The following is a 6,470-nucleotide window of genomic DNA, read 5'->3' on the forward strand; positions in this document are numbered from 1 at the left end:
TGGAAAGAAGTATTTATTTCAGCACGTACTATGTGCTGGGCACTATGCTAAGTGTTTTACAAACATTATCTCATTTGATCCTCACAACAACCTTGGGAGATAGGTGATACAATTGTTACTGCTTTACAGTTAAAGAAACTAAGGCAGAGAGAAGCTAAGTGAATTTCCCAGGGTGACACAGCTAGTAAGTGTTTAAAGTTGGATTTGAACACAGGTCTTCTTGATTTCAGGTCCAGCACTCTGTCCACAGCACTACTACCTACCTGCCTCTGCCTAGCTTTAAATTCCCCCAAACTCCCAGATCTTTTCCAAATGAACTGTTGTTTAATGATACCTCCTATATCCTATGCCTATGAAGTTGAAGTATTTGAATCCAAGCATTGCATCACCCCCCCCCAAAAATAATATTGTTGTGTGGAAAAGCACTAGAGCCTGGAGCCTAGCTCTATGAGCAGAAAATCCCTGCTGGGGCTCTATTGTCCCAGACATGCCACATTCATCCCCAGCATCTTTCGTCTTCACACTACTAACACTTACTTATGCTGATTCAAAGCCATACTCAATACTCACTCTCTCATTCATAATCTTCACACTCTCAATGCTACTGATTCCTGTCTCCTCCCTTGAACAAACTCTGATCCAGCACCCAAGGGCCATGGTTGCTGGACCACCACTACCAAGAAAAAGTCTCATTCCCAAATATACCTTTGAAATTTCAGAAAGCTGGATCCTCACACAGTTTCCAGGGTACAGACATTCTGATGTTCAACCCAATCAGGCCTATTGCCTAAAGGAGGCATGCTCAACGACCATGCTTCCATTTCCAGTGGGATGAAATACCAGGAATTAATTCAACAACAAGCCTTCTTAAAGCCTCTGTTTTGGTCAAGGCATTGTATTAAGCATATTGGGGGTTAAAATACAGAAATAAAAAGACATATTTTTAGATTTCAAAAATTGTTTAGGGTCCTCAATAATGTTTAAGAGTGTAAAGGGGTCCTGAGATCAAAGGGATTGAAAATGCTGCTATCATCTGTAGGAAATAGACCTCAAAATTTTCATATAAGGGAAAGTATCTTTTCTACAAGAACCAGTATGTTTCCCTTTATCAAACATCTTAATCTCACTATTCCTTTTGCTTTCCTCTCCTTCTATTGCCCTGTGTTCACAATATTCTGAAGGGGTATGTATAAAGATCAATAACAGTGCCTCTCCTGACTTAATGAACACACATCCTGCCTCGGTAAAAATCCTGAAGGCAATCTCTAAGCATAAATAGCAAAGCCTGCTTTTTCTTACCTTTGAAGTTCCACTGCATCCCCTCCCCCACTGGGCTAACAGACACTAGCTAAAGAAAATGGTTCATGACGCATGACAGCACAGCAAAATGATCTCATAGAGATAAGACGGTTTTCCATAGCTGAAATGCATAGTCTGTAGTTGCAATGAAATTTTAAAGGCATGGCAGCAGAGCTTTTCAGTTAATGGACTCTTGTGCTTCAATTTCTAGCTGTTTTTATCCCAAGATTGTAGATAAGCACAGATTTTGCATGTCTGCCTGTGTGTGTGTGTGTGTGTGTGTGTGGTAAGGGGGGGAAGGAGAGGGAGAGAGATGGAGGATGAGAGAAAGGAAGAGGAAGAGAGGAAGGAGGGAGATAGATGGAAAATAGGGAGGAGGGGTTAAAGGGAGAGAGATGGAAGAGGAGACAGAGGAAGAAAAAGAGAGGGAGGAGGGGGGAGGAAGGGAGAGGAGAGAGATTGGGGAAGAGAAAGGAAAGGAGAAGAGAGAGAAGGGAGGGGAGAGGAAAGGGAGGGAGGGAGAGAGGGAGAGAGAGAGACAGAGAGGAGGGAGACAGAGAGACAGAGATACTGAGAGAGAGAGAGATACTGAGGGGGGGGGGAAAGAGACAGAGAGACAGACAGAAGGGAAACAGAGAGAGAACTATTCAAAACAGATAAAATAGCAATAAGTTCCACGATTCCAAATGGAACAATTTGTGCCCTTACCATTTATATTCCCTCAAAATCTAACCTACAAATGCTGCTAAAGAGAGTTTATCTATGGGCTGGTTCAGTGATTTTAAAGCTCTTGGGATATATAGGACTAGATATGGCTAACTGATACTTGGGCCAAAGCTTGGGCCCAAGCTCTCTACATGCATTGTAGCAAATATTCTTGCAAATGTCTGTCATGTAGAGTAGTGCCTATATACTATGACAGGTACAAATACTACTAGCAAATTCAAAGGATTTCCTTCAAATGAGCTCTGAAATGTCCCCAAGTTTATATGAATGAAAGGAAACCACGAGCCTGTAAGACAGAATTAAGACATAGGAAGCAGTGCTGCTTCCACTTTTTCTTCTGGCTCACACAAATGATGTGTTCTTATTGTGTCTCCCCTATTGTAGAATGGAGTGGATGGAGGGCCAACCTTGATATCAGTGAGACCTGGGTTCAAGTCTTGCCTCTCATGCATACTGGTACTTACCCTCCAGGTACTTCCAAGTAATTCCCAAGGATTGTAAACCACAGGGGAATAGCTGATTTGCTTTGTTGAAAGGAGTTTTCACAAGAGGAGGTCATTGCCCAAAATCCTAGATCTTTAGTCACTTTCCCTACTCTTACCCCATTACCTACTCAAAAACACAAACTATTAAAACAATTGGCATATTCAGAGTAACTACTAAATAAATGCTTGTTTAAATTATTCTCCTGGTTCTACTCATTTCATTCTTCTTGAGTTTATAAAATTATCCAAGTTTGTTCCTTTTTTATTGTTGATGTTATAGTATAAATTGCTCATCTAATTTTGCTTACTTTGCTCTACATCAGTTCATATGTCTTTCCATGTCTATTTGAAATTACATATTTCCTCATTTCTTACAGCACTATCATATTCCATCATATGGAGGTACCACATCTTATTCATACATTCCTTAATTGATAGGCATCCCTTTAGTTTCCACGGTCATGCATGTATGTGTACATATGAGTGTGTTTTAACCACAAAGGGCATGCATGGTTTAGAAGTTTTTTGTGTATAATTCCAAATTGCTTTCAAGAATTATTGTGTCCACTTTCTGTACTCAATGCCATTAGAGAAGGATCACTAAAGCATTTGCTGCCACTCTCGCCGTGTCGAAGTCAGAGTCCCCCAACTTGCCCAAGTAGCTTCAGAAGCTCTTTATCGGTGGCCTGAGCTTCAAGACAATGGATGAGAGCCTAAGGAGCCATTTTGAGCAAGGGGGAACATGCATAGACTGCATTGTGATGAGGGATCCAAATACCAAGCGTTCCAGGGGCTTTTGTTTTGTTACTTATGCCATAGTGGAAGAGGTAGATGTGGCCATGAATGCCAGACCTCACAGTTGATGGCAGAGTTGTTGAACCAAAGAGAACTGTTTCCAGAGAGGACTCTGAAAGGCAAAGTGCCCACCTAAAAAGATCTTTATGGGTGGTATTAAGGAAGACACTGAGGAGCATCACTTAAGAGATTATTTTGAACAATAAGGAAAAATTGAAGTGATTGAAATCATGACTGACCAAGGCAGTGGCAAAAAGAGAGGCTTTGCTTTTATTACCTTTGATAACCATGATTCTGTGGATACGATTGTCATCCCAAAATACCATACTGTGAATGGCCACAACTGTGAAGTAAGGAAAGCTTTGTCTAAGCAAGAAACGGCCAACGCTTCATCTAGTCAAAGAGGTCAAAGTCGTTCTGGAAACTTTGGAGCTGGCCATGAAGGTGGCTTTGGTGGAAATGATAACTTTGGCCATGGTGGGAATTTCAGTGGTCGTGGTGGTTTTGGTGGCAGTTGTGGTGATGGAGGATATGGTGGAAGTGGAGATGGCTATAATGGATTTGGAAATGATGGTGGTTATGTAGGAGGCAGCCTTGGTTACTCTAGAGTAAACAGAGGCTATGGAAGTGGTAGACAGGGTTATAGAAACCAGGGCAGTGGCTATGGTGGGAGTGGCAGCTCTGACAGCTATAACAATAGAGGAGGTGGAAGCAGCTTTGGAGTTGGTGGAAGCTACAATGATTTTGGCAACTACAACAATCAGTCTTCAAATTTTGGTCTCATGAAGGGAGGAAACTTTGGAGGCAGGAGCTTAGGCCCTAATGGCAGAGGTCAATATTTTGCCAAACCACGTAACCAAGGTGGCTATAGTGGTTCCAGTAGTAGCAGTAGTTATGGCAGTGGCAGAAGATTTTAATTACTATTAGGAAACAAAGCTTAGCAGGAGAGGAGAGCCAGAGAAGTGACAGGGAAGCTACAGGTTATGGCAGATTTTAACTCAGCCAAGCACAGTGGTGGCAGGGCCTAGTTGCTACAAGAAGACATGTTTTAGACAATACTTTTTGTATATGGGCAAAAAAACCCCACCAGGACTGTATTTGTGACTAATTGTATAACAGGTTATTATAGTTTCTGTTCTATGGAAAGTGTAAAACATTCCAACAAAGGGTTTTAATGTAGATTTTTTTGGCACCCATGCTGTTGATTGCTAAATGTAAAAGTCTGATCATGACACTGAATAAATGTGTCTTAAAAAAAGAATAGTTGTATCCACTCACATGAATGTTGGCTGTGTGTGTTTTCCCATAGACCCTCCAACATTTATCATTTTTCTTTTCTGTCACCTTTGCTAATCTGAAGAGTATAAGGTGGAATTGCTTTGATTTACATTTCTATAATTTGTAGTGATTTGGAGATTTTTTTAAAATATGGCTATAGAAAACCTAAGTTTCTTCCCTTGAGCATTGCCTATTCATATCCTTAGACCATTTGTCCATTAGAATGTGCTTCATATTATAAATTTGAATCAGTTTTTCATATATCTTTGAATGAGAATCTTATCAGAGAAACTTGTCGCCAATATTTCTTTTAATCAGTTGATTATGTTCCCTTTATTCTTAGTTCTATTGAATTTTTTTCATGAAAAAACTTTTAAATTTTATCTAATCAGAAATATCCATTTTATATTCCATGATTATTACTAACCCCTCTGTGGTCATGAATTTTTCTCCTACCCATAGATCTGGTAGGTAATTTTTCTTATATTTCTCTGATTTGTTTATGTTGTGACTTTTTATATCTAAGTCATGAAGTTTATCTGGATATAAGGTATGACATTTTGGTCTAAATCTAATTTCTTCCAAACTACTATCCAAATAGTGTCAAATAGTGAGTCTTATCCCAGTAGCTGGGATCTTCATGTCTATGAAATATAATATTTAAAGAAGATATGGTTCTTAGCTTCAGCAAACTGATCATTCAGTAGGGGGATGAGACATAAACTGGAGTATTCAATATGATAAGTATAACAGGAAGTTGTAAAAAGTAAGTATTATATAAAGTGCAAAGTGTTTTTCTTTTTTGTTGTTGCTCTTCATTCTTTGTTTCCAAAGAGGACCAATTACTTCATGGAGGTGATTAGTGAATTGGATTTAAATGAGGCAGAGTTGCACAAAGTCATCAGCCTCACTCTTTCTTCCAGTCACTGAAGTCCAGTGGCAAGATAAAAGTCAAGCTGACTAAATATGGCTTGGGATGGAGTGGACCTTGGCGTCCTAGATATCTGACCAAGCTCGAAGCACTCCATGACACCTGCTTCATGGCCATTGGAACACACTGTTCTCACCTACCCATTCTGCCAGAGGAAATCTTCACATGCTTGAGGTAGACGTCCCCCTAATTCACCCTGTTAGTTACCATAGATCTGGGTTAGCCTGTCTTCCAAGACAATTTTACTAGTGTGTAGCCACTATGCACACTACATCTTCTTGGAGCCACAGGTGAGAGATGGGTGACAGGTGAAGTTGGGTGAAGCTGCAAAGCATAAATTTTTAGTGGACCCAGTCAGCAGAGTTTCATGCTTTTTCCACCTTCATTCAGCAGCACATGTACATGAGTGAACACAAAGGATGATGGGAATGATACAAAGCTGAGGTTTGATAAATATAACCAACATTCTGGTCTAAAAGCAAGTGGGGAGAGTGAGCTGAGAGCCTACAAAGTATTTTATATGTACATAGAGAGATAAATATGTTAACATCTCTTAGATATACCAATATGTATCCTAGATATGTTGATATAGCTCACAATTGTTCCCTCTGCCTGGAATTTTCCGCCCCTGATTTGTCTAATTTCTTCTCATACTTCAAGGTCACCTTCTAGCTTCTCCTTGATTTTTCCCCTGTTCAGATATTCTCTCACTCTTCTTAATTCTCAGAGCATTTTTTATCTTCTCTGTTGCTCTTTTATACCATTCCTTTTATTCTAACTATTTCTTTATCTGCCTATTTTACCTAATAGATTATAACTTTTTCAGTTAGGAATTGTGTCTTATTTATCTTTGTTTACTCTGCAAAATCTGACATAATGTCTTATATATATTCAATGAAGATATGTTAAAAGGAAGGAAGGAAGGAAGGAAGGAAGGAAGGAAGGAAGGAAGGAAG

At 39.6% G+C, this 6,470-nt stretch overlaps 1 long non-coding RNA gene and 1 pseudogene across 2 annotated transcripts in view; one reads left to right on the top strand and one right to left on the bottom strand.

Annotated features, from left to right (window-relative positions):
* LOC138142058 (uncharacterized) overlaps positions 1-6,470 on the bottom strand; it is a 33,941-nt gene that overhangs the window by 9,345 nt on the left and 18,126 nt on the right. The window lies entirely within an intron of this gene.
* Positions 2,972-4,545, top strand: LOC138142075 (heterogeneous nuclear ribonucleoprotein A1 pseudogene; annotated as a pseudogene).

The sequence above is a fragment of the Petaurus breviceps genome, unplaced genomic scaffold (genome assembly GCF_028583685.1).
Source record: "Petaurus breviceps papuanus isolate PSGF00001 unplaced genomic scaffold, PetGlider_PUasm1.0 90515, whole genome shotgun sequence".
In the NCBI taxonomy this organism is placed as follows: domain Eukaryota; kingdom Metazoa; phylum Chordata; class Mammalia; order Diprotodontia; family Petauridae; genus Petaurus; species Petaurus breviceps.